This window comes from Tamandua tetradactyla, chromosome 21 (genome assembly GCF_023851605.1).
Source record: "Tamandua tetradactyla isolate mTamTet1 chromosome 21, mTamTet1.pri, whole genome shotgun sequence".
NCBI classification, from domain to species: domain Eukaryota; kingdom Metazoa; phylum Chordata; class Mammalia; order Pilosa; family Myrmecophagidae; genus Tamandua; species Tamandua tetradactyla.
Genome location: NC_135347.1, coordinates 24,302,249 through 24,330,237, shown reverse-complemented (window position 1 = coordinate 24,330,237; position 27,989 = coordinate 24,302,249). Strand labels below are relative to the sequence as shown.

General features: G+C 35.7%; 1 pseudogene; it reads right to left on the bottom strand.

Moving 5' to 3' along the window:
* The window catches only part of LOC143665170 (polycomb complex protein BMI-1-like), a 26,323-nt pseudogene extending 2,124 nt beyond the window's left edge, over positions 1-24,199 (bottom strand).
* Between the last annotated feature and the right edge of the window lie 3,790 nt (positions 24,200-27,989).

Genomic DNA, 27,989 nt, shown 5'->3' with positions numbered 1-27,989 from the left:
TATCTTTTTTTACAGCTTAATATGTGAAAAACTGTTTCTTGAAATTAAGGGGTTAGTATGAAACAGAATTCAGACCAAATATTTTAGTAAATATTTCCAATTTTAGTGCTAAGTTTAAAATTTTTCTAATTTTTTTGTTTCAGATTCCAAAAATTATTTAAAATAATAATAAAAGACCTACTGTAAGTGACTTAGTGGATGTTACTCAAATGAAGAACATTCATGTCTTCTAATGGCAAATTACTTCCTCTGTATAATATCAATGTATGTATGTGAATGTTGTTATCCATTCAAACTTATCAGATAGTCCTCTTTGAAAGATTGCTTTCTACCACAATTGATGTTTCCCAGAAAGTATATTGCGTGGAACTTTAAGGGAATTAGAACATTTGACATAGAAGTGGTTTTTCCATTATGAAAAGCAAGGCTCCAGTATAGCCTATATAAAATTTCCTAGGATTAAGTCACTGTTTAATATAAACCATTTGTTTTATATAAATATTCTAAAATGGAATCTTCTTTTTGTTTCTACCAAACAAGGGGAGCAAAATAAAATGATCTGACAGATCTGAACTCAGCATTCAGTTCTAAGTAGCTCCATTGTTAAGAGAATTGCAGCAGGGAAGTAGGAAGGGCTGCGATTGTAACAGGATTTAAAACCGTGTTGTTGCTTGAAGCACTATGATGTTAATTTACTTCTCAATAAATGCAACAAGCTTCCACTGAGGCTATCTGGCCTTGAGAGAAAAGCCATGTGAAAGTAACTAAGTGAATAGTTGATTAGCTAATTATTAACTGTGGCTGATTAGGGATGTGCAAAACAACCCTTCTACCAAAGTTTTATTTCCTACACGTGTACCTCTGATGCCAAATGTTGTCCATGGTGTAAAAATCCAACGATTTACAAGAGAACTTCTGAATATATAATACTTTCAAAATATAATTAGTGCCAGTTAAAAGTATAAATATATTATAATTGGACAGATGGGATTTTAGTAATCTGGGTTCTTATAAGATTTTTGATATTCTGCTATGTCTATCTATGGATAGTATAAATTTGTATGGCACAAACCTCTTAAAACTCTCCAGTGACTTTCCATTGTAACCACAATAAATACATCAATTCTGCAAGGTCCTATGTGGTCTCACTTATACCTATCCCTCTGATCTCTTTTCCCTTCTCTCTCCCACTCAGTCATTACATTCCATGCTTGCAGGCCTTTATTGTATTCCCTAACTTGCTCTTTTATACTTGTGACTTCTTCATGGTAGATCCCCTTCTACTTCATCTTCCTCAGACTGACTGCTCATCTTTGAGGTCCCTTGAGGGGCTTTTGCTGACTACCAGGTCTAAAGCAACTCTGCCAAGCACCTTCCCGGTTGCTGTTATTCTTTATTACATTGCCCAGCTCAATTACTTTATAGCTCATATCACATCTAAAACTTTGCAAATATTTTAAGCTTTTGTATCCCTCCCACCAGAATGCAAGCCATAAAACCTAGGGGTCCGTCTATCTTGTTTACATAGTAGGCATGCAGGCAAAATTATTCACATTTAATGAAAAATAAAGTACTGCTAATTAGTGTATCAATTTATAAAATCATGAAATGTTTCATTTATTCTTATTTGAAAATTTTCATCATTAAAATGATTATCAGGGCGAAGGTTGGAAATAAAGACACCATACATTTATATAGGATTTTATGGTTTATTAAGGAACTTCAATTCCGTATTTCTTCTACTAGATGACTTAAAAATACTGGATATTTTTAAATGATGGATATAATTGTTTCAATTCTGAAATATATTTTGCACTGTTTTTACAATGTTTTAAAATTGTGTTCTATGTGACAAAAATGACAGTTGTTGCTAAAGCTGGAGTTTATTTCCTTTCAAAAATGAATGTGCTAAAAATAAAAAAAGAAATTAAAAAAGAGAGAAAATAAATATACTTAAATTTGAAACAAGTGCTTTTGATTACTTTTGTTTCGCATGGGCGGGCACTAGGAATCAAACCCAGGTCTCCGTCATGGCAGGTAAGAACTCTGCCTGCTGAGTCTCTGTAACCCACCCGATTTTTATTTCTTTGAAAGGAAAAAAAAAAAAAGACCTAGGATAAGGGTAGAGACAATACTAGTAAATACAAATACAAGTGCTAGACAATATGCCGAGCACTGGTGATATGTGATACTTTGTACAATTCCGGTAATCATTACAGCAACTCCATGAGGTTGGTATTTTTTTCCCTATTCCACAGCTGGAGAAACTGAGGTATATAAAGTTAAATCACTTGCTAACATTTTACTGGTAGTTAGTGTTAGAGCTGATATTTGAAACAAACCAGGATGGCTCCAGAGGATAATGGGCTGACTTGAGAAAGTGGGAAAAAAAAAAAAAGCATTTCCAGTTTCTGGGAATATATTAAACATAATATGAATATTTTCCTGGGGAAATGATAATAAATTACAACAATAATTTAAAAATTGGGTTTATAGGCATCTAAATACTGAAATCCCTGCTATCTCTTTTAATCAAAATACTTGGTATAGCTACTGCGATTAACAAATAAACAAAACGTCTGTTTTTGAAAAGCAGAATTTAACTCAATCATACGCCACTCCTCTTCTATTGATGAGGTATTTTGATGAACAGATATCTTCCTTTTTTTATGTCTTTTGGTTTTTTTTAACTTGTCGCACTGAGCTGTCAATTTGGATAAAACTATTAAATTTAAATGTCTCATTTATGAACACATAATAGATCAATTCTTATAATTAGTAAATTGCTGATGTGTAAACCAGTTTTTCTAAGCCCAAATAGATTATCATGAGTTCTATAATTCAAATGAATATTTCTGCTGAATATTATACCAGTTATGGCACTGTGAACTATGTTAAGCAACCTAATTTTCTCTGTGTGTAGTCATAAAATATTTTCTTTTCCAACATGTATTTCTTCATTCATAAGTTACATAGTCCACATAATCACATAAAATAGGGTTTTGTGTGTGTGTGTATGTGTGTGTGTTTCCTGTTCCTCTAGAGATGTGAAAGCCTTGTGTATGTACATTACTGGACAGAAATGTAGCAAAATCACATGCACTCTCTTCTCTCCTACATCACACAAAGCCTTATGTTTGTTACATGTATTTAATTGAAGTCTCTTATTGATCTTTCAAAATGATTCCCTCCCACTTTCCTTGAGGAGACTCCTCCTTGAAAATACGAACAAGAGAACCCATTTCCATGCCTTTTTCTTTAAATCAAGCATATATTATCTGTTAAATGAAAAGTGGTGTATCTACTGCTGCCAAAAACTTAACAGAATGAAACAAATTACAGAAAAAATATGTAAATATTTGAAAATCAGAAAAAGGAAAATAGAGAAGTTTGCCAAAAGTACATCATTTGGGTAGAAATTATAATACAGATAGGCAAATATAATTCAGGCACATTTTCTCTTCCATATTTATTACTCTCCATATTTATATTCCTAGAGTTATAGCCAGGAGGTATATTCAACATCAATGTACACAGATTTATTCTCTAGATCACAACTCCATTAAGTCAAACTGAGTATGTTTGAAATAAGAGTTTTAGCCTGCTTTACCTTTAAGGCAAGTCAATAGAACTTCTCTTTCTGCTCAGCCCTGGGTGGGGAGAGAGGGGCCAAGTTAGGGAGGTAATAATAACCAAGAACAGTTCAACTGTTAACTAAATGTGAGTATTCCTGACCCAAGCCCTCAGCACGCTTCCCAAACCAACTGTAATACACTCCAACTTGAGTTTAACAAATCTGGCAATCGAGGAACAAATAATAATAAGACATTAAGAGAATTAATGTTTAAAGAAATGTTAAGCATTTTGTAGCGAAATAATTTTATTTGTATTAGGTTGAGTTTCCTAGAAGCAGAGCCTGAGCTGGACATTCCAGATCGTGTGATTTATTGATGGGGTGGGGGGTGGGGGGCAGTGGTGGTTCAGGACAACTTTCCATTAAGAGAGAAAGGGGGAAGAGCTGAGCAAGACTGTGAACCCAGAGAAAACTGATTTTTGTTTTGATATGCAAAGAGAAAGGCTTTTCGAGCAAAACGCACACCCAAGAATTGTTTGAAGTTTTCCTTATCCCTTGGGTCATTCCCACACCTAAGTCCCAGCAAGGCAAATCACTTGAAAGACATCTTCAGAAACAAATGGGAAGGACTATCATTTCTCATGCCTCATGGAAGTGGAACCCAGCAATCTGTGCTTTCACACTCACCAGAATGCTATGATGCCCCCTAGCCTACAGCAATTCTCTGGGCAATTTTTAGGAAAAGAAGAGTTATCCTGAGCCAATAGCAGCTAAACTCACAGCAGCTATGGGGTGCATTAGCCAGTTGGTGAAGGAGGAATCTGAGTTGGGCACCAACTACATCCATTATACATCCTTCCAATTTCACCTATTTTTTTTAATTATGCAGGGAAAAAAGGAGAAATAAACATTGTAGAGAAGTTTGGATGACGGCAAGAGAATGGAGCTATAACAATAAGCACATTATGACCAATATCAGCCACAACATCTGTCATGCTATTGTCTTCCTGAAAGAATTTGAAATCTTTAGCTGTTGAATTAGCCACTGGAGGGAATGCATACAGAGCACAGTGATTACAGCTGTAACATTTTGAAATTGAGAAAGAATAAATAATTAAAAACCAATTTTAAAGATAGCTAAAATGTCAACTAAAGGGCAATTTCTAGCCAGACCTACTTTTATACTCAAATATCCACACACACACACAAAAAATCCTCATAAAATTGTAACAATTTGTGACCTCCTATAACTGGCTTGAAGAAAATAAGTTTTATACAGACTAATATTCTCCTTGACACTAATTCGAAGTTTGTTTTCTGCACTAGCTGAGGAAAACCACAAAAGGACCAAATTAATTTATCCCAGACAGTGTCTTTTCTCACATAGTAAACAGGATGGACCTTACTACCCCGGCAATCTTCTTCAGTGGCACAACATAATTAATGACTCAGTGTCCAGTGGGAAAACCTTAAAACTGGATATTCTTTTGACAGATTTAAGCCGTAGAAACAATTATGAATATTTCCTCTTTCTGAAGGGTCTTTGTATGTGTTCTACTGTTTGTCTCAAATAATTATCCCCTTCCCCACATCAGTCTCACTTGTTAATTCAGAAAGGTGTCTAATTCATGTTTCTCTCAAGCAGTAATTCCACAGGGAAGTCAATACCTCACCCTTCAGTTAAGGACAGTTCCTTTAATTCATGTACTCAAAGCAATATGCACCACTCATCTGCTGCATTTATTTTAGCTATGATTTTAAATGAATTTATGTGAATATTTTATTAAAATCTATCTCAACTATTAGACTCTAAGCTACAGTATACTCTTTGCCTCATCATTGCATCTCCAACAAGGCCAGGTCAGATTTTGATGTTCTGAAGTTAATAAATATAAAGTTATGAGTAAAAATGAATACAAATATTTTGAATTTCAAAAAAGGTGACAAATAATCACAAAATACAAAATAATACTTATAATAATCCACACCTGCTTCTGACACCATATATTTCAAAAATGTTTCTCTACCATTGCCCATATTTTCAGTATGACACAACGGTGCTGATATCTCATGATAGTACTCTGCCACTGCATATGCAAGTTATGAATTGCATATAGTTGACACAGGTTGAGAGAAGAGTCCTAATAAACTATTCCTACACAGGGACAACTAATAATAATTTAACTCTACATGGAAGTGACAGTGGAATATGTGTAACCCATTACAACCAATATCAGTGTATCCATATATACCTAGATGCACTTCAACTTAATTCATGACAATGCATTAAAAACATAAAATTAATACATGACGATATATACAAATTCACATGCAAAAACATGCATATAGACATACATGCAAATACATACATAAAGAGAAGTTTGGAATTGGCCATTATAAACAACTAAGTAGCTTGTCAATTTTTTCTTGATAATTAAGCTAATAATCTCAATTTTCAAGCTGAAGGTAATGAATAAATATAAAAGTCCTCTAAACCCACGAGTGTCCTTTGTATCTTTCCTTTTTAATTCTACTTTTCTACCTCCTATTTATGATGATAACCATTATTCAGTCAATCCCAGACTTTTGTAGTGCCGAAAGTACACATCACAGCTGATAATATTACCACATACTTGCTTGTTAGCTACTATGGAAGCAATATTAATACATGCTTAAGTTTAGCCACAACTACTTGTACCTATTTTTCATGTGAGCCTTCCGGTTATACAGAAATTATTACACCATCTCAAAGAATTGTCTTGGCTTATGTGCACTAAATAGGCTTGTCATCTCATTCACAGATCCCCAGACATTTCTTGACTCCATTCTGGCAGAGAATTGCCAATTCACCAAATATGAGTCCTCGGTAGGGAGAAGTGAATGCGAAGTAAGACACTCTCTACCAGACACCCATATGCTAGGTCTGATCGTTATAACAAGTGTAATGTTATCCTTTGAAAGGATTCTTCTTACTAAAAGTTATCTCTCTTTTTAAGTGACAGTTATTTGAGATCATTACTTTTGCACTTCTAAACGCTGTCATAGGAAAACCGGAAGGATCCATGTAAAATATTACGAGTGAGACCTATTCACTCAGCAAGCCAACTAGATAAGACAACTCTTCTAGGAAAATAGAGATTGTCCAAGCCAAGCCTTTTATTGAGAATTGGTTTACAAAACAAAACCATGACAATAAAAATAATTTTCTTACCCTTGATGTGTGTGCACAAATATGCTCAAAAGCATATAGATGTAATAGATGTAAAAAACGTCTCTGCTCTAATTCAATCATCTGGATCCTGGCCTTGCCACTTTTAATTTCCAACCCTCAATGACAATTTAAATACAATTAAAAGAGGAAAAAGCATGAGAGTCAAGTGAGCGAATGTGAAGAATTCACCAAGGGATTTCTCTTACCATCTTGATTTTTTGTTGATTGCCTTGAGACAGCAAGCAAATGCTTTATTAGACTTCTGGCTTTCTATTATCATTTAGGGCGATGCTCCTGCTCACACCTTCCCCCTAGGAAATGTGATACAGGTCTTTAGTCTAGTGAGTACAGTAAGTCTATAAATTTAATAATAGCAAAATAATAAAAACCTTGTTTCTTTTGAGTGCACAGTTTGTATTTTGGGGACCCTCAGGAGTAAACCACTCCCAATTGAGATGTCCTCCTTGAGTAAGAATAATTCCATCAGGACATTTACTCACAATTTGTCACCTGAAATAGAAAAGACCTAAAGTTCTTTTTGAATACTAGGGTTGAATAAATCCATACCCACCCGTTAAGAAATAGCAGATTACTTGTGATTTAGAACAAGATGTTCTTCCATTCCTTTATATGCAATTAGATGTCAATTATTAATAACAAGAGAGGGAAAGAAATAGATAAAATAAATAAAAGCAGAAAATAATCCAAACCCTTGGCTGCTTAAGAATAGAAGATATTATTTGTCAGTGACACAGTTTTTAGTGCCATATTTAACTTCCAATTTATGGTTTCCTCAAACCAATAATAGACCAATTTATGTTTACTGAACACATTTTGAAAAGTAGCCAGAAACATTCCAAGTGAAATAGATTAAACAGCCTTGTAATTTAAATTTGGGGGTAAAATTCAATAGTTGGTGTTTCTCAAAGAATATTCCATGGAAACTGTGCATTTAAATCATCTGGGTATTTATTTAAAATATCTCAGAATTTCTTTGCCACACTGTCTGCACTGAGGATCAGGTATTTTCATTTTAACAAACTACCCAGGTGATTCTTATGCCTACTAAACTTTGGCATCCCATATATTAGCGTGACTCAAAATCCCATCATTCAATTCTAATAAATTGTTGGTGTCACTGTTATTCTAATAGTTCTGTTAATAAATTTCCTAATTTATGCTCCCACAAAATGAATTTTCTCATTCATTTATTCTTTCCATCATTATTTATTTTTCCTATAGTCTAGAAACTGTGCTAAACATTGGAAAAGACAGTGAGAAGAGTAAGAAAAGGTCACTCTAATCCTGAAGCCTACATTCTACTAGAAAAGACAGATATTAATCAAAGAAATGTCATATCACAAACTGAATAGCTTCTACAAGGACAGACACCTGATGCTGAAAGAAATAGTGAGATTAGACTTTGTCAGAGAGGTCAGGATAATCTTTCCTGTGGAACTGATAATTCAACCGAAGGAAACATAATAACCAAGTTTTCACGAAGGAAAAGGGTGGGGGAACAGTTTCAAGCAGAAGACTCAGTCTACAAACGCCATGTGAAAGTAGAGGAGATGATGCTTTCACGAAAGAGGAGTAAAGTTATTGTGATTTATGCAGAGATCCAGAAAGAGCATGCTAAGAAATTAAATTGAGGATGTTGATAGAAGCCAAAATATGCTGGGCTTTTTTAGTTCATGTTATATAAATGTGCTTGCTAGCTATCAGAAGGTTAAACAGAGCTGACGTGACCAGACTGCTTTGCAAACGGTATCTGTAGCTGCAGAATTAAAAATGTGTAGAAGAAGGGTATCAGCTAACTTTTGTTGTATAACAAACTGTCTCAAAAATTCATAGCTTAGGGCGGGCCACAGTGGCTCAGCAGGCAGAGTTCTCACCTGCCATGCTGGAGACCTGGGTTCAATTCCTGGTGCCTGCCCTTGAAAAAAAAAGGTTAATAGTTTAAACAACAACCATTTACTTGGTTCACAAATCTGTGGGTCAGAAATTTGAGAAGGGTTCTACTGGACTTTCTTGTGAATTGCTGTCTGCTGCCATTCAGCTAGAGCATTCTACTTCTAGGGTTTAGCTGTCTGTTTGCTGGAGCTACATGGGTGACAGGATTATATGTTATTCATTATCCAATAGGCTAGCTGAGTTTTTTCCACATTGTGTTGATGGCAGAAGTATCAAATCATAGGGAGAAAACAAGCTTTATGATAGAAGTGTTTTTCAAGCCCCTGTTAGTATGAAATTTGGTAATGACCCACTGATCAATTCAAATAACAAAGCTGAATTCAGCATCACTCAAAATTATATGGTAAGGAAGTGTGATTAGAGGGAAGAAGATAAATTGTGGCCATGTTTTCAGTCTACCACAGAAGGATATACTGGATATGGTTCATGACTTGTATGAGGAATGCCCATTGGTGCTCCTCAGGGATTTGAGATATATACAGAAGAAAATGTAGACAAATTTGATGATGGATTGGATGTTGGAATGAGGATGGACAAGTAATTAGGATAAAGTCTATTCTCATGCACAACTAGATACATGGCTGTGCCATTCACGGAAATCGAAAAAAAACTAAACTATATTTGAAATTCCAAATGCATATTGAAATAGGCTGGCATTGAGAAATTTCAAGATGACTTATCAGATACGCCTTATAACATTTGGGGCTGCAACTCCAATAAAGGTCAGGCTTGTGATCCATCCGCATATATGCTGTAATTGAAGCTTTATGTAAACTTGATGTCACCCACGTTGATAATGTAAACTGAGAAAATAAGGGTGCTGTTTTATTTTCCTGACTGCTAAAACACATACCACACAACTAGTTGGCTTTAACAATGGAAATTTATTGGCTCCTGATTTTGAAGCTAGAAGTCCAAATCAAAGCATCAGCAAGGCAATGCTTCCCTCCCAAAGACTATGGAAATTTATTGGCTCATGGTTTTGAGACCACAAGTCCAAATCAAAGCATCAGCAAGGCAATACTTTCCTCCTGAAGACTATGGAAATTTACTGACTCATGGTTTTGAGACTAGGAGTTCAAATCAAAGCATCAGCAAGGCAATGCTTCCCTCCCAAAGACTACGGCATTCTACGGCTAGCTGCCAGTGATCTTTGTTCCTTGCCTTTTTTGTCAAATGTCAATGTACAAGGCAGCCTCCCCTGACAGCTCTTCATCTGACACTCACTTTGTTCATAAAGGACTCTGGTACTACAGATTAAAGCCCAACCTGTTTTAGTTGGGCCACTCCTTATTTGAAGTAACCTCTTCAAGAAATCTTATTTCACATGGGTTCACATCCACCCTAATGTGGACCAAGACCAAGAACATGTCCAAACTGGGGTAAACAATTTAATCCCCTACAAGTACCTAGGATTCCACCTTGACAATTCAATAATAAATAGGAAAATGAATCCATGATGTAGTCAGATAAATAAAAAGAAATCCAGTTAATATTGAGCCAGGTAAATAGAATATTGCAGAAGAAGATATTGACAACTGGAATGCTTCCAAAGAGATCAAACAAGATTAGGAAGGGAAATTTTCTGTTTGATTTAAATCATGGAGTTCCCTGGTGATCCTAGCAAAGGCAACTTTTGGTGAATTGATGGAATGGAAGTTAGATTGGAGAAGTTTGAGAATGAGTAGGAGGGAAGAAGTAGATATAATAACATCTAGGAAATTTCAGTATATTCACACTCTGGGATCTTAGGGATTTATAGAATCTCCATAATGAGGAGAAGGGTTAGGGAGTTGGGAAGAATGGATTGAAGGTAGGTAATGAAAGAAGAGATTTGAAATAATAAAATACATTAATAAAATGTTTACAATTTACACATGGACTTTTTTTAGTTATAATTAATTTGTTCTTCCTTACAAACCTTTACAACATTGGGTGGGTAATATCCACCTTTATTTAAAGGTGAAGAAGCAGACTAATTGCTTTTCGGCCAATATCATGAAGCAGATAGACTACACAAATAGCCCCCTTTCTTCTGACTAATACTTTAGATCTCTTCTCATTGCGTTATCTTTAATTTGATGAAAAGTTGGGAAGCTGAAATAAAGAGAATTGCACAGAGGCATTCACATAACAAAATAGAAGCAAAAATATTAGTAGTTGTCTGGCTATTTGTTTATTGGGAGCAGAAACAGTAATAAAGAGCAAGGACTCTGAATTCTGAAATTCTGACTCTGCCACTTACTACCTGTGAGAACTTAGGAAAGTTACTTAATCTTGCTGTGCTTAAATTTCTTATCTGTAAGATGGGGATAATAATTGGGTTCTTATGGTGATTAAGTAAGTTCGTGTCTGACATGCGGCAAGTATATTTTCCCCATAAAGGAAATTTTTGTCCAAAGTGCTAGAGAAAAATATAAAAATATCAAGTATCTTCTATTGAAGAAAGGCAAAATCCATTTATCTCTTGCCATTCTCAAGATCACAAATGTGTGATTTTTCTTAATTCCTTAATTTTTATCAAGACATTAGTAAAATGGAAAATCCAAAAATTCATCTAAAAATTTAAAAAAATATACGTTCTCTTCAAAATTCAGGGTTTAGAGAGAATAAAATAAGGAAAACTTGATAAATGCCTGCAAATACATATAAAAGAATGAAAGTGGGGGTGCAAAGGTAGTTCAGGGTGAGAATTCTCACCTGCCTTGTGGGATACCCAGGTTCAATTTCCAGCCTGTGCACTTCCCCAAGAAACAAGCAAACAAAATATTCAACAAATGGTGCTGCAATAGTGGGATATTCACATGGAAAGCAGAATGAAATGCGACCCTGCCATGCAGCATACCAAAAGAAAGAAAGAAAGTGTAAAGAGACTGATAATATTTGTACAAACAAAATGTAAAGAGCATATTGGGAATTTGAGAGTATGAATCTACTTCCCAAAATACACATAAGAAGAACCTACTAATAAGAAAAATTTTTTAAAAGATTAAGTATGAATATTAGAATATCTAAATAAATTCAGTAAGATAAAAAGCAGTACCTAACTTTTATTTAAATGTGGAAAAATTAACCCTGGATTACTAAGTAAACATATGCAAATGCCCATGAGATTATCCAACACCAAGCATATTTTGAAATGTCTGCCTTCAAATCCAAAATTAGTTTGATCTCTAATCTAACCTTAGGCCACATAAATAGTACCATTCAATGCTGTTAAAATAAACCACCTTAAAATCCTTCAAAATCTTGGATTTAAAAGAAATATTTTGAGAATGAAGATGGGAAACTAAAGAAAACAATCATCTTGAAAGCGCTCTATAAAATGTATTCAGTATGGCATACATAAACGTATGTCTTTTATTAGGATAGCACTTAAAATTTTATCATTATAAATGTTTATCTCATTTGGATCACATAGGATTTCTGGAAGGTTTTAGGGATTTTCTTTTCATTTTTAGGTGGGAAAATTGAACATCAAACAGGTTATAACATTTTTACATATGCACAGGTAAGAGTTTGCATTTTAAAAGGACCTGCAGGCTCTGAACGTGGGTCCTTTCCACATTTATTTTCACCCAATTTTATGATTGTGTTTTGATATGTTTATGTACTTTTATGTGCTTTGCTTGGTTTCTTTTTCTAATGTTGCCTGCTAGGTTATTATGTTGCAGCAGTTTGTCCTTGGGGCAACCTGTGCTGTTCTCCACTTCACCTCTAATACATGCCTGCAAGGTGACATTCAGAGGGAACCTCAGTTCACTCACTTATAAAAAAATAATCACCCATATGATACAATACTCAGATGTTGATGGTGTATTGAGAATTTAAGTCAGTAAAATAACAACAACAAAAATACTAACGAGTAACTTGCGTTAGCTGTGCAACTTTTCTTTTCAGGTCAAAGTAATAATATGTAATAGCTCATGATCAGGTATTTTATTTTAAAGCATACAGATAAAATCTCAAATTTCCTTAAAAATATTTGTTATAGATATTAATGCTTTTATCACTTTAACACCGACTAGAAAAGTGCATTTGTACAAAGGTCGTTTCAAAGGCCCAGAGAAGCAGGCACCTTTTCTAACCCAGAGCAAACCACTATTGAATTGACTTCTGCCTCCACCATGTTACCTGTGCAGTTTATAACCAGCGTGAGCCCCAAAAGAGGTGTGGGAACCCAAAACTATGACCTGTGTTTTCTGCGTTAACTTTCCCTGGTAGAATACATGGTGGAATATAGACCATATCTCTAAAACATATCCACTCTTCTCTCCCAACTTTCGTATTCTTGAACTAGTCTGTTGGGCTCTGAACATTCTCTCACTAATCTCTTGACAGATTCCTTATCTGTAAGAAGAATCTTGCTCACTGGAAACTGAGATGGAGATAAGCGATGAAAGGAAAGAGGATGGTTGCATTAGTCACTCATTAAGTAAAAAAAAATGTGGGTCTAACTTTAGATGTTATAGTTTATAGAGTCTAGAAAGTAGCTATTGCTTTTTGGTTGCAAACATTCCTAGTCTCTGTTTATAAGAAGCCAATATTTTTCCTTCTCAGCTTTGTTTTCCCAGTGTTGAGACTTAAAGAATTGACGTGTCTCTGAGTTTGAGTTTTCCTGTATTATAAAATATTATTTCTCTAAATTTTTCTGCCTTTTTGCTATTTTCACTATTGCTTTAATGTTCATCTTTCTCCTTCTCCCACCCATCCTCCTTCCTAAGCCATAATCCAGTTTATTTAAAGGTAGCGTTGTGTTTGGAATTTCTAAGATGCAAATGAGAACAAAAGCAAAAAACGTGTTTCTCACTGGGAGCCCCAGTTGTAACGTAAGGCAGCAGGTTTCCATAATGAGCTATAAAGGACTCTCTTAAATAATGCTAAGTATTTAATGGAAAGTCAGAAAAGCTTGGCAATAGAAAATATTTCATTTGGCCATCCATATTCAATGTATTACTTCCTTATAAAGAGATGAAAAAAAGAGGTGGGGGGGGGGGAATATCCAGAAAACCAGGTTTAAGTTCAGACATATCATTCTCAAAATGTAGACACTATTAACAGGTCATTTGCATTTTAGAAGATAACTGCATATTATATGGTTAGGAGCATTTTAAGAGGTACTCCAGATCACGAAGGGCCCGGGATTAAAGTCCCATATCCCATATATCTCCATATATTCCCCAGTATTCCCCCCCCCCCGGTGCTCGATCTGGTGCTCGATCTGCTCCACTTGGGGAGCTGAGGAGTTGGAGACAATAGTCAACCAAATGATTTCCTATGGGATTGACAACCAAGGAGAAAGCATTTGTTTAGAGCCACATTTTAAGGAAAGGAAGGAAAATTATTTTTTTTAACACAGATCAATAAGTAGACTGCTATATGTTATTGTACTTATATTGTTATAAAATAGCACCAGGGGGACTACTGGGCATATATGGAGATAGTGATTATTGCTAAAATTGGAGAGAGATGCTGCAAGCATCTAGTGGTTTAGCCGAAGGTAGTGCTGAGCCTCCTACATACACAGGACAACCTCCAGAACAAATAATTAGGTGGCCCCAAATGTCAATAGTGCTGAGGTTGGGAAACACTGGCTTAGAGAATTTACAGCCAAGACCTTACAGTTAAGTACTTCGTAATTTGTTAAATGTCCTTAGGGTTTAAAGATTATTATAATGATAGAAGAACATAAATATTATTATAAAATAAGGGAAGGTTGGGTTGGAGCTTAACAATGGCAATTGGGGAAAAGGGTAAATTATAAAGAACTCAATGGAGTTAAAATTTTAGAGCTCAGTGGGATGTTAGAAGGCATCTACTATAATCTCTACATTTCACAGATGTTGAAACTGCAACTCAAAAAATTAAATATGTAAGCTTACTTAATGGAGATAGTATAAATTATAAGCCTGGTTCACTTTTCAGAAGCCCAAGCATTGAATTTATATCCATTTCCAGAAAAATGTATTAAACTTCTCAAATTAAACAACATTAAGGTACAAGGCAGAGATATTTAAAAAAAAATCAATGATCTTGCCATTTTAAACATGTGACTTTGGATAAATAGCATTTAGGAACTAGAAATAATCTGCAAAAGGACATCAATGTAAATATAAAGTCAATAGTAATCCTAAAAGCAATAACTTTTTCTTGGTAAAGAAAATGGATTAAAGTTAATAGGTAATGAGTTGGTATAAAAATATAAGCAAATCCCAAAATCCTACATATATATATATATATATATATGTATATATCAAATACCTGGAGAAGGGCTAGACCAAGTTATTAGGAAAAGTTTCCAGTAAGATAGAAAATTCTGATTCGGTAATGGGTTCTTCTCTAACCCTAATGAACTGTTCAATGAGGCAGGAGAGATACCATTTCCACCTGTCAGTAACTGAGACACAGATTGATTCACAGCATCTGCAATGACACTGTCAGTGGTCAGGGAAAAGTTAAGCTCAGCAGAGATAAAACAGCCATACTAAAACCAGGAAGTAACAACCTCAAATTATTTACATTGGTTGTGGACAAAGAAGAACTGGCTCCACAACAAAAAATTAAAGAAAATAAATAGGCTAGTCTAAAATAGACATACATTCATACACAAACACACACATATGTATGTGTCTATTTCTAAAACAACATATTGTATGAGTTTCTGTAACAACAAAACATAGTCATACATACATCAACACTTCATACGGCTGGAATATAATTAGCCAATATTAAGTTTATTTTCATTAACACCTGAATGTATTTGGATATCTAAAATAGCATATTTGTTTAACAAAGTGTTAAGGGAAGATGGCATGTTGATTGGAGGGGGGGGTACAACAACTTCCATGCTTCCTTTACATCTAGGGAAAATTGAAAAATTCTAAAAGAAAAAAAAATCACCTTATTTCACAGGCCACAGAATAAATATTTAGGTGTGTTGTTAGCTTCTCTAAATTGTGTCTTAATTTATGCAAGGTGTGAGGAGTGAGATGATTCTCTGCATAAGCAGAAAACCCCTTTGTGTTTTAGTTTCACACACTTTAGTGATGTTGTATCACATACATTCATAGAGAATGTCGAAAGAAACCAAGAAGGGCAGTGATTCCAACTGTTGTCCGGTCTTTGTGGCACACCTGTTACCCTCCCAGGCACTATGCTGGGATCAGTGTTTTAGAACTGTAGTTTAGGCATGAGTACATAAAATGATATTTGCAAGAAATAAACATTTCAAGTTTAATAAAGGATAAGAACTGGTTAGGGAAACTTTCATTTCTTCCTATAAGGTAAAAAATAGAATTTTAATGTAATTTTTAGTATTAGGAAGATGAATTCATATCTATTGCTCAAAATTCGGGGCACTTTGGTGAACTATTTACTTAATGAAACAGATTATGGAGTCTTCTTGAGAGTAATAGTATTAGCGCTTTGCATTTTCAGAAAGGAAAATTGAAGCACAAGGAGTTTGAGCAAATTATCCAAGATCACATCATTTATAAAAAAGTGAGAATCAAATTCAGATTATATTGCCTCTAAGATTCTACAATATTTCTTTTTATATTTTATGAGGAATCCATTGTGACATCATATGTCGAACCTCTGACCTAGAAGAGATAGAAGTCAGACTAAAACCGATTTTGCTGTTATCATTGAATATTTTCAGTCACTATTCATATAGCAATTACTATTCTAGAGAAATCATCATAATTTAATGATTCCAATGTGAAATAGAAGAGACGGGCTTTGTCAGACACCCAAAAGTTAACCAGGAGGTTATCAGAATGTGCGCTCAAAAATGCGAATGAACATTACATTTATTATCTTACCTCAGAAGATTGCAATTCCAGAAAATAAAAGATTAATGTATTTTCTCATCTTTCCAAGTATTAATCCACCTTTCAATTCCATTAGTTAATCTTGAAGGGGTTTTGTGTTCTCCATCTTAAATGTTAATCTCTTCATATGTAATTTTGTCAAGAAAATGATAAAACTTCAAGAAGATACAGAATAAGTATTTTTATTCAATTCACCCGATTTATGCCTTAGTAAAATTTCAGCATTGCTGTATGTTTATGCACTAAAATTTTTGCTTAATTCCCAGGAAATAGTTGATGAAAACCAACCATCAGCTAATGTTTTTAATTATATTGCTTTCAATTCTCTAAATAATATATTTAGATTTTTCTCAAAAAAGACAGGAAATAAAAGCAAATGAAAATATTGTCTGGTTATATAGAGAACTAAACAGGCATATAAGACCCCTTTTTATCTTCTATATTACAGAACTATAAAAAGCTGAATGTTTGCTGGATGAATGTAAACTTGTAAATTGGTGATCTTTTCATCTAGAATACTTTTTACCCAGGGCCTGCTAGTATCTTGCATCTTCCTTCAAGTCTTGATTGAAATATCCTCCCTCACTATTTACACTCTCTGCATCTAATCTCTGTGCCAACATTAATCCTTATATAATTGATTACTTTTTTATTTTAGTCATGTGTTTGCAAGTCTCTCCACTATTATATGTTGCATTCCTGAAGGGACAAACTGTTCATCATTGTTAATCATCCTGCTCTCCATCCCACCTAATAATGCGTCTATTATTTAGTAGCTATTGAATGAAGTCTTGAAGGAATCATCACACACTTTATGTAAGAGAGAAATAAATTGTGTAAACATTGAATTAAGAAATTTCTGGGAATGTGAAAAACTCCCCACCCTTCTTTACCAGGGTGAATTCAGCTGATTTGACTGTCAATGCATATTCCTGTCCTCCCTGAGCCCTGCAATTCTTCAAGCATGAGAACGTCTGCAGAGACTGGAGAAGGGAGTGTGAGCTCAAAGGTAGGTGAGTAATGTTACTCCTTTTCTAGTATGTGCTAAGAAAACCTGTACCTAAAGTAAGAGATACCAGGAGAGAAGTTTCACCATCTACAGAGGAACTAGAACAGGCATATCTTTAATTTTTATTAAAACAAGCATTTTAATTGTATTAATAAACATTAATTTTGAAATAATTTTATATGTACAAAAACTTGCATAGGTAATATAAGTATCGATATACCCCTCTCCAGTCTCCTCTGATGTTAACCATACCTTAATTGTACGTACTTCGATTTTGAAAATACTACATTCTGAAATCGTTTAGCTCTATTAAAACTAAGTATTTTCTTTCATGAACATGATTTTCAGTGACTATTGCATATGAAGATTGTATCAATAATTCAGCAGTGAAACTTGAAAAATACCAAAAATTATACTCATGTATATGAAATCCAAGTTTCTAGTGCGCTGTAACATAATAAATTTCCTAAATATTTCTACATAACTACTATCCTTATCTGTACTGCCTCCTATCATATTTTATTCATGTCTATGATGAACAAAAGCCCCTAATGTGGACACCAGTTTTTGCTTTGGGAAATTCTCAGTCTCCAAGATTTATGATTTCTTTTAAATTTAACTTTTCTTCAATCAAAAACACTAGCTAAAAAAGTCATATCCCATAAGGATAACTAACTACCTGGGGAAAATGAACTGTGATGCCATAATATTTATATAGTCATAGTTGCCATTTCTGCCATCCATCAAAACTCTACCCACATTATGGCAGCATCACTCACTGATTGTGGATTCAACTACTGTTGGCTCCGAACTCAGCGAATCCTGATTGAAGAGCACATAACGGTATGGTGAAAAGAACAAGTGTAGAAGTTAAAATTACAGGGAGAAAACTGTGGCATCAAATTGTTGGAATATAGGGGATTTGATCGCTGGAAAAGCAAATAAAAAATGAAAGCAGAATTCCGTGAACAATACGTTTGCTGCACATACAGAGGTGTAGGTAAAGATTCAGACACAGATGTTGATAGATACTAAAGAAAATATTCACAAAAGACATATACAAGATTGTTCATTGCAGCAACATTTTTAATAAACTTAAAACAACCATTATGTCTATCTCCAGCAACATTGTTAGATAAACTATATTATAGCCACGCTATACAACATGGTGCAATCAAAAAGAATGAGGCAAAAAAAAAAAAAAACCAAAATACTGATGTAGAAAGAAATTTCAAAATATATTATTTATATTAAAAAAACAAATTATAGAACAACACATACCTACACACACACACATACACACATATATAAGTTGCATGAACACACTGACAATAAATATTCATTTGCACAGGCATATATCTATATGTTTACATGGGAATATGAAATACCTAGAAAAATCTCTAAGGCTATTTACTCAAATGAAATTAGGGGAATAAATTTGGTGACATGAACTAGAATATCATTGTTTGACTGTTTTATAGGAATGCATTTATTAGTGACATATATCTAAAACAACATTTATGAGCAGAAAAATAATCCTTTCATAAAATAAGTTTTGATCATTCTCAGGTAGGAATATTAAAGACTTTGTAATAAGTGCTCTGATGTCTTGACTGAGACATTAGAAAATATATTTTCTTAGACAAACTGGGTTAAATTTATCACAAGTTAGTGAAGAATAATTAGAAACATATTAGTAACATATTGTATATATCTATACTCCTCAAACAGCTTGTACTAAACTGGGAGTTATAGATGCATTCTCAGGTATAAAGTAGAAAGTAATCTGTAAAATATACTATACCATAAATTTCCAGCTTTTCTTCCCCAATTTTAGTGTTGTTGTTTTAAAGATCACTATCCCATTCACAGCCTGTAGGTTACGTAAGGTAATAGGTTTGCGACTGCCATATGTGATGAAGAGTGAAGATGTAAACGTAAATGAATGAATCTGCTGAATGGATCATGCTAATTGGGATCTTGTGCTGGAAAATTTGAGCATGAGGCTAGTCATAAAACTAATGTACAGAAGCAAGCAAAGGGACTCTAGCAAGATGACAGCTTAGCAAGGTGGGGGATTTAGTGCATCCTCCAGAGTGGGTAGTAAATAGCCAAGAACAGTATAGAACAACTCCTGGGACCACGTCAGTGACTGGACACACAGCATACCCCAGTCTGGACCAGCTGGACCTGCTGCGAGCCCTCCCCAGAACCATGAGTCCCCAAAGCCATGGTGGCCAGCACCCCTCCCCCACAGGCTGCTTCCCAGAGGGGAAAGGAAAGGGACTTGACCAGCAGCAGGGGTTGAGTGCAACCAAACTCCAGTTGTGGAATTAATTCACAAATTCTGACTGCTAAAAATAGGCCACCAGCTCAGATGAACCTCCAGTCAAAGCAGGGGTTGTTATTTTGTGCCCCAGCACAGAGGGGGCAAGGCTGATGGAAAAAGTGGAAAAAAAAAAAAAAGAGGTTTTTTTTGGATTTGAAAAGGTCTGGGTACTGCAGGAAAGGAGGGGGCACATAAGACCCGGAGATACACAGAGCAACGTACCAACTTAAGCTCTTGATTGGCAAACCCGAGGAACGGGGTCCTGCTCTGAAAAGGATTTTTCTTTTTCTCTTTTGTGGCTATGTTTCTATGGCTTGATTACTCATTGGATACAGCTGCAAGGCTTCTTGGACTCCACTGCCCAACATGGGCAGAATTGAGCTTGTTTGAGAGCTTGTCTGGAGACTGTGCCTTCCCCAGGAGAGGGGTGGGGCCCAGCTCAGGTGGAATCCCTCCCCCAAGGAGTTCAGACCCCAGGATCTGGAAAAGTGAAGCAATTAAAGCCAGCCTACAACCTCTCCTCTTTCTCCACCACACACCTATCAGGGAGAGTCTGCTGAAGTTAAAGGTACCACATCAGCTTAAGCTGGTGGGAACTGCAGGCAGGAAAGTGCCTGCATATGAAAAATACAAAGTCCAGAGACTTCATAGGAAAGCATTTTAATCTGTTGTGTCTCACCATCAGGGAAAACTAATGCAGGTGACTCTTTCCTCCTGAGAGGAGACCAGTTTGGTCTGGGAAAATCTGACTGGGGTCTATAATACTCAAGCAGACCCACATAAGGGGTGGGGGAAAGGCACCATACAGGCAGGGAAAGAACCAAAAAAGCAAGAAATGAAAAATTCTGATCTATTAAACAAAACCTAAGCTAGAGGACTAGAATAAACTGAACTGAATGTCAAAGAACAGATAGACAACAAAGTCATCCAGCAAGAAAATCCTAGGGAAAAAAAAAAGAAGTGAAAAGAATCTCAAGAATAAACTAATTAAGGTAATTAAATGTCTAGACACCAGCAAATATAACAAATCGTACTAGGAAAATTGAAGAAATGGCCCAGTCAAAAGAACAGATCAGCAATTCAAATGAGATACAGGAGTTGAAACAATTAATTCAGAATGTTCAAACAGATAGGGAAAACCTCATCAAAAATCAAATCAATGAATTGAGAGAGGATATAAAGAAGGCAAGGGATGAAATTGAAAGTCTGAAAAAACAAATCACAGAATTTATGGGAATGAAAGGCACAGTAGAAGGGATGATAAAAATAATGGAAACCTACACTGTCAGATTTCAAGAAGCAGAAGATAAGATTAGTGAACTGGAGGACAGGACATCTGAAATCTGACAAGCAAAAGAGAATATAGGAAAAGAATGGGAAAATATGAGCAGGGACTCAAGGAATTGAATGACAACATGAAGCATATGAATATACATGTTGTGGGTTTCCCAGAAGGAGAAGAGGAAGGAAAAAGAGGAGAAAAACTAATGGAAGAAATTATCACTGAAAACTTCCCAACTCTTTTGAAAGACTTAAAATTAAAGATCCAAGAAGTGCAGCATGTCCCAAACAGAATAGATCAAAATAGGCATACTCCAAGACACTTACTAATCAGAATGTCAGATTTCAAAGAGAAAAAATCTTGAAAGCAGCAAGAGAAAAACAATCTATCACATACAAGGGAAGCCCAATAAGACTGTACGTAGATTTCTCAGCAGACACCATGGAGGTGAGAAGACAGTGGGATGATATATTTAAGATACTAAAAGAAAAAAACTGCCAACCCAGAATTCTATATCCAGCAAAACTGTCCTTCAAAAATGAGCAGGAAATTAAAACATTTGCAGACAAAAATTCACCGAGAGAATTTGTGACCAAGAGACCAGCTCTGCAAGAAATACTAAAGGGAGCACTAGAGACAGATAAGAAAAGACAGGAAATAGGGGTGTGGAGAAGAGTATAAAAATTAAGACTATCAGTAAAGGGAAAAAGAAGAAAAATTAGATATAACATATAGAATCCAAAAGGCAAAATGGTAGAAGAAAGTACTGCCAGTACAGTAATAACACTAAATGTTAATGGATTAAACTCCCAAATCAAAAGACATAGACTAGCAGAATGGATTAAAAAGAAGAACTAATGTATATGCTGTCTACAGGAAACACATCTTAGACCCAAGTATAAACATAGGTTGAAAGTGAAAGGTTGGGAATAGATATTCCATGCAAATAAAAATCACGAAAGAGCTAGAGTAGCTATACTAACATCCAACAAATTAGACTTCAAATGTAAAACAGTTAAAAGACAAAGAAGGACACTATGTTTTAATAAAAGGAACAATTCAACAAGAAGACATAGCAATCATAAATATTTATGCATTGAGCCACAATGCTCCAAAATACATGAGGCAAACACTGAAAACACTGAACAGAGAAATAGACAAATCTATAATAATAGTTGGAGACTTCAATTCCCCATTCTCATCAATGAACATAACATCTAGACAGAGGATCAATAAAGAAACAGAGAATTTGAATAATACAATAAATGAGCTAGACTTAACAGGCATTTATAGATCATTACACCCACAAAAGTAGGATACACTTTTTCTCAAGTGCTCATGGATCATTCTCAAGGTTAGACTGTATATATATATGCTGGGTCACAAAGCAAGTCTCAATAAATTTAAAAACATTGAAATCATACAAAACACTTTCTTAGATCATAAAGGAATGAAGCTGGAAATCAATGATAGGCAGAGTGCCAGAAAATTCACAAATATATGGAGATCCAACAATACACTCTTAAACAACCAGTTGGTCAGGGAAGAAATTACAAGAGAAATCAGTAAATAGTCTGAACTAAAGCTCCCCCTGAGCCTTTTGTCCACGCTCTTGCAATGACATGCTCCTTTACTACTTCCTGTTTAACACTTGCCTTTCTATTAGGTCTCAGTAAGCCTACTCTAGCCAAGTCACTTATGACAATATCTGCTCAAGAAGTATTTATAAGAGTTCCAGTAGGATGGTGGAATAGGATAGGTTTAGTTCATCCCTGCTCCGAGGAAAAGCTAGAGAATTAATTGGAAGACAACTAGGACAGTGATACCAGGATATACATGACCTGTGAGGGTCTTCTTCACCAAAAAAGTAGGCCCTGGTTCGTAAAGCTAAAGAAATATGACATGAAAAACTGGAGAGCATCCAGCTAGTGCAAACCACCCAACACATCTCTTTCAAAACTGAGGTCCAGAGACCTCAGGAGTGCATGGTCAGAAATACAGGAACAAGGAAGCAAGAATCATGCTACCCTCAGGTGATCCACACCCCGGTGACTGCTCCCACACCCCATGAACCTGAACTCTGTCATCTGCCTCCCCACCATGCTTCAAGTGTCCCTGCACTGATACCTCATTCCTGCATGTCCTGCCTAACACCCCCGCCTCGTGCAAGTGTGCAAGCCTGCGCCAGCTCAACCCACTTCTCCACTTAAGTTCACAGTCTCACCCCACCCCTCCTGAGACATGTGCATGCATGATCAGTTCCTTGGCATGCCTCCCTCCCATCCCTGCCCACTGCAGGCAATCACCAGCACATCCAGGCTGTGGGTAGTAACCTTCATGCACGGGTCACACCTACCCCCAGCACATAAAGTCATGCAACACCCCTCCACCATCCTTGAGCTCTGAACTTGTGTACATCATGATCTGCTCCCCCCAGATCAGCACATGAGCATGCTTGCATCCTTGCCACGCCCTGGGCAAGCACTGACATGTGCATCTGGGCCACACCTGTCCCCAGCACACTCAGATGTAACCCCTGCCCACTTCACCTGAGCTCTGTGCACATATACACCAGGGCCCTGTCCATCCAAAGTCACCTTTCCCTGACCCATGTCCCCAAACCCCCATGACCTTTTCCCCACACCTACATACTCATATGTCTGCATCCTGGCTCCCAGGACCTCTCCTCTTGCAAAAAGTCACACCCATGTCCAGTCCTTCCTGTGCCCTGACCTCAGCGCCCTGTACCTGACACCGTGATACCCACAACCCCCACAATGAACATATCCACCCACATTCGGCCTGTTCAACAGGCTCTGAGCATCTGCACAGCCCGCATCTGTCTCCTACCATACCCTTCTTCTGTGTCCCCCAGGCTGCCCCTTGGTCCTGTGTTCCAAGGACTATCTGAGATACATCTAACACCCATGACCTCCACACTGCACCTCCATAACCCCATACCCTGTACTCCATGTTCACAGACACCATGGTAACATCCCCAATCAGTGCATAAATCTGTGCTGCAACCTGTCACCATACTGTTTTGCCCCACTCTACATCCTGCATCCTGCTCCACATCCATCCCACAAATACAAAACATTAGACTACTGAAGGAAATAAATTTCCAAAGCAAACTTATCAAGATATTTACATGTCTCAAAGACAATGTAAGATAACTAAGAATATAGAGATAAAGACAGATGTAACTCAGCCTAATGACCAAATTAAAACATCAGAGGACACACAGACTTTGGAACAACTAAACAAAGGTATTCATATAACTATACCTAATAAAATAAATGTGATGGTTAATGACATGAAGGACATCAACAAAACATTAGCACAGCATAAATAGGAATTTAAAAGAATACGTAGAAAAAATAGCAGATATCACAGAGATTAAAGGAGCTATAACCAAATCACAAATATCTGTAGACACACAACAACAGATTTGAAGAAGCAGAATAAAGAAATGAACTAGAGAACAGATGACTGATTTTGAACACACAAAAGAGCAAATGGCAAAAAATGGAAAATTTTGAATTAGATCTCAGGGAAATGATGGACAAAACAAAGTGCGCAAATATCAGAATCATCAGTGTTCCAGAGGGAGAAGAAAAGAGTAAAGGGCCAGGAAGATTAGTTCAGGATATAATGGGGGGAAACTTCCTAACCCTTACAAAGGACATTAATATGCAAATCAAAGAAGACAAACAGACTCCAAATATGATAAATCTAAATAAGCCTTCCCCAAGACACATACTACAATATATCAAATTTTGAGGAGAAGCAGAAAGTCCTGAAAGCAGCAAGAAAAAAAAAATCTACTACACACAAGAGTAACCACATAAGACTGAGTTCAAACTACTAAATTGGCTCTATGGACATGAGAAGGCAGTGGTATGATATAAGATATTGAAAGAGAAAGATCTCCAGCCAAGAATTCTGTACCCAAACAAATTGTCCTTTGAAAATAAGTGAGAAATTAAAATTTTCACAAGAAAATCCTGAGAGAATTTGTCAGCAAGAGACCAGCCCTACAAAAAATACTAAAGGGAGTTCTGCTGGCAGGAAAAATGATAGGGGAGGGAGGCCTGGAGGAGGGCAGAAAATTGAAGAGTACTAGTAAGGGTAACTTAAAGGTTAAAAAAAGAAAGAAGGAAAAGAATATACAGGTGTGACAGACAAAATCCAAATTTTAAAATGGTAGATTCAAGAAAATCCTTCATGGCAATAACTTTGAATATTAATGAACTAAATTTAGTAAATAAAAGATACAGATTGGCAGCATGGATTAAGAACTATTACCCAGCTATATGCTGCTTACAAGAGACTCATCTTAGACACAAGGATACAAATAGACTGAAAGTGAAAGCATGGAAAAAGACATTCCAAACAAGCTGCAAACAAAAGAAAACAGGAGTAGCTATACTAATATGAGACAAAATAGACTTTAAATGTAGAGACATCATAAGTGATAAAGAAGGACACCACATATTAATAAAAGGGACAATTCATTAAGAAGAAATAACAATCATAAATGTTTATTCACCCAATCAAGGAGCTCCAAAGTACATGAGACAAACACTGGGAAAACTGAAGGGAGTGTTAGCCATTTCAACAATAATGATAGGAGACTTCAGTACACCGCTCTTCTGTATAGGATAGAACATATAGGATATAGGATAGGATAAATAAAACAACCAGACAGAAGAGCAACAAGGATATAAAGAGTGTTAACAATTTGATAAATTAATTATACATAATAGACATATATAAGCTGTTATATCCTCAAACACCAAGATATATATTAAAAAAAAGAAATCAGTAAATATCTCAAGGTATATGAAAATGAAAACACAACATATCAAAATTTATGGGATGCAGCAAAAGCAGTGTTAAGGGGGAAATTTATTGCCCTAAATGCGTATATCAAAAAGAAGAAAGTGCAAAAATCGAGGAATTAACTCTTCACTTGGAAAAACTAGAGAAAGAAGCACAAATTAACCCCAAAGGAAGCAAAAGGAAAGAAATAATGAAGATTAGAGCACAAATAAATGAACTTGAGAACATGAAAACAATTGAGAAAATCAACAAAAACAGAAGTTGGTTCTTTGAAAAAATCAATAAGATTGATAGACCCTTAGCGAGGTTGACCAAAAAAAATAAAAGAGAGAGAGGATGCAAATAAACAAAATCAGAAATGGAAGAGGTCAGAACTGGAAGAGGAGACATAACCACTGACCCCACAGAAATAAAGGAAGTAATGAGATGATACTATGAACAACTTTTTGATAACAAACTAGACAAAGTAGATGAATTGGACCACTTAATAGAAAGGCATGAACAACCAACATTAACTCAAGAAGAAATAGACGATCTCAACAAACCAATCACAAGTAAAGAAATTGAATGAGTCATTAAGAACCTCCCCAAAAAGAAAAGTCCAGGACCAGATGGCTTCACATGTGAATTCTACGAAACATTCAAGAAAGAATTAGTACCAATACTGATCAAACTCTTCAAAAAAATTGAAGAGGAGGGAAAGCTACCTAACTCATTCTACGAAGCCAACATCACCCTCATACCAAAGTCAGACAAAGATACTGGAAGAAAAGAAAACTACAGACCAATCTCCCTAATGAATATAGATGCAAAAATCCTCAACACAATTCTTGCAAATCAAATCCAGCAGCACATAAAAAAATTATGCACTGTGGCCAAGTAGGGTTCATCCCAGGTATGCAAAGATGGTTCAACATATGAAAATCAATTAATGTAATACACCATATCAATATATCAAAGCAGAAAAACCATATGATCATCTTGATTGATGCAGAAAAGGCATTTGACAAAATTCAATATCCTTTCCTGTTGAAAACACTTCAAAGGATAGGAATAGAAGGGAACTTCCTCAACCTGATAAAGGGAATATATGAAAAATGCACAGCTAACATTATCATCAATGGGGACAAAATGAAAACTTGCCTCCTAAGATCAGGAACAAGACAAGGATGTCCAGTGCCACTATTGTTATTCAACATTGTGTTGGAAGTTCTAGCCAGAGCAATTAGACAAGAAAAAAAAATACAAGCATCACAGCTGGAAAGGAAGAAGTTAACTCTCACTGTTTGCATATGATATGATACTATATGTCGAAAACCCCAAAAAATCCACAGCAAAACTACTAGAGCTAATAAATGAGTACAGCAAAGTGGCAGGTTACAAGATCAACACTCAAAAATCTGTAGTGTTTCTATACACTAACAATGAACAATTTGAGGGGAAAATCAAGAAAAAATCCATTTACAATTGCAACCAAAAGAAGAAAATATTTAGGAATAAATTTAACTAAAGAGACAAAACACCTCTGCAAAGAAAAACTACAAGAAATTGTCAAAATGAATCATGGAAGACTAAATAAATGGAAGGGCATACTGTGTTCATGTATTGGAAGACTAAATATAGTTAAGATGTCAATTCTACCTAAATTGATTTACCGATTCAATGCAATACCAATTAAAATCCCAAAAACTTACTTTTCAGAAATAGAAAAACCAATAACCAAATTTATCTGGAGAGGCAGGCTGCCCCGCATAGCTAAAACATATCCTGAGAAAGAAAAATGAGGTTGGAGGTCTCACACTACCTTACTTTAAGGCATGTTATGGAGCTACAGTGGTCAAAACAGCATGGTACCAGCACAAAGATAGATATACTGACCAATGGAATTGAATAAAATTTTCAGATATAGAGCCTCTCATCTATGGACAATTGA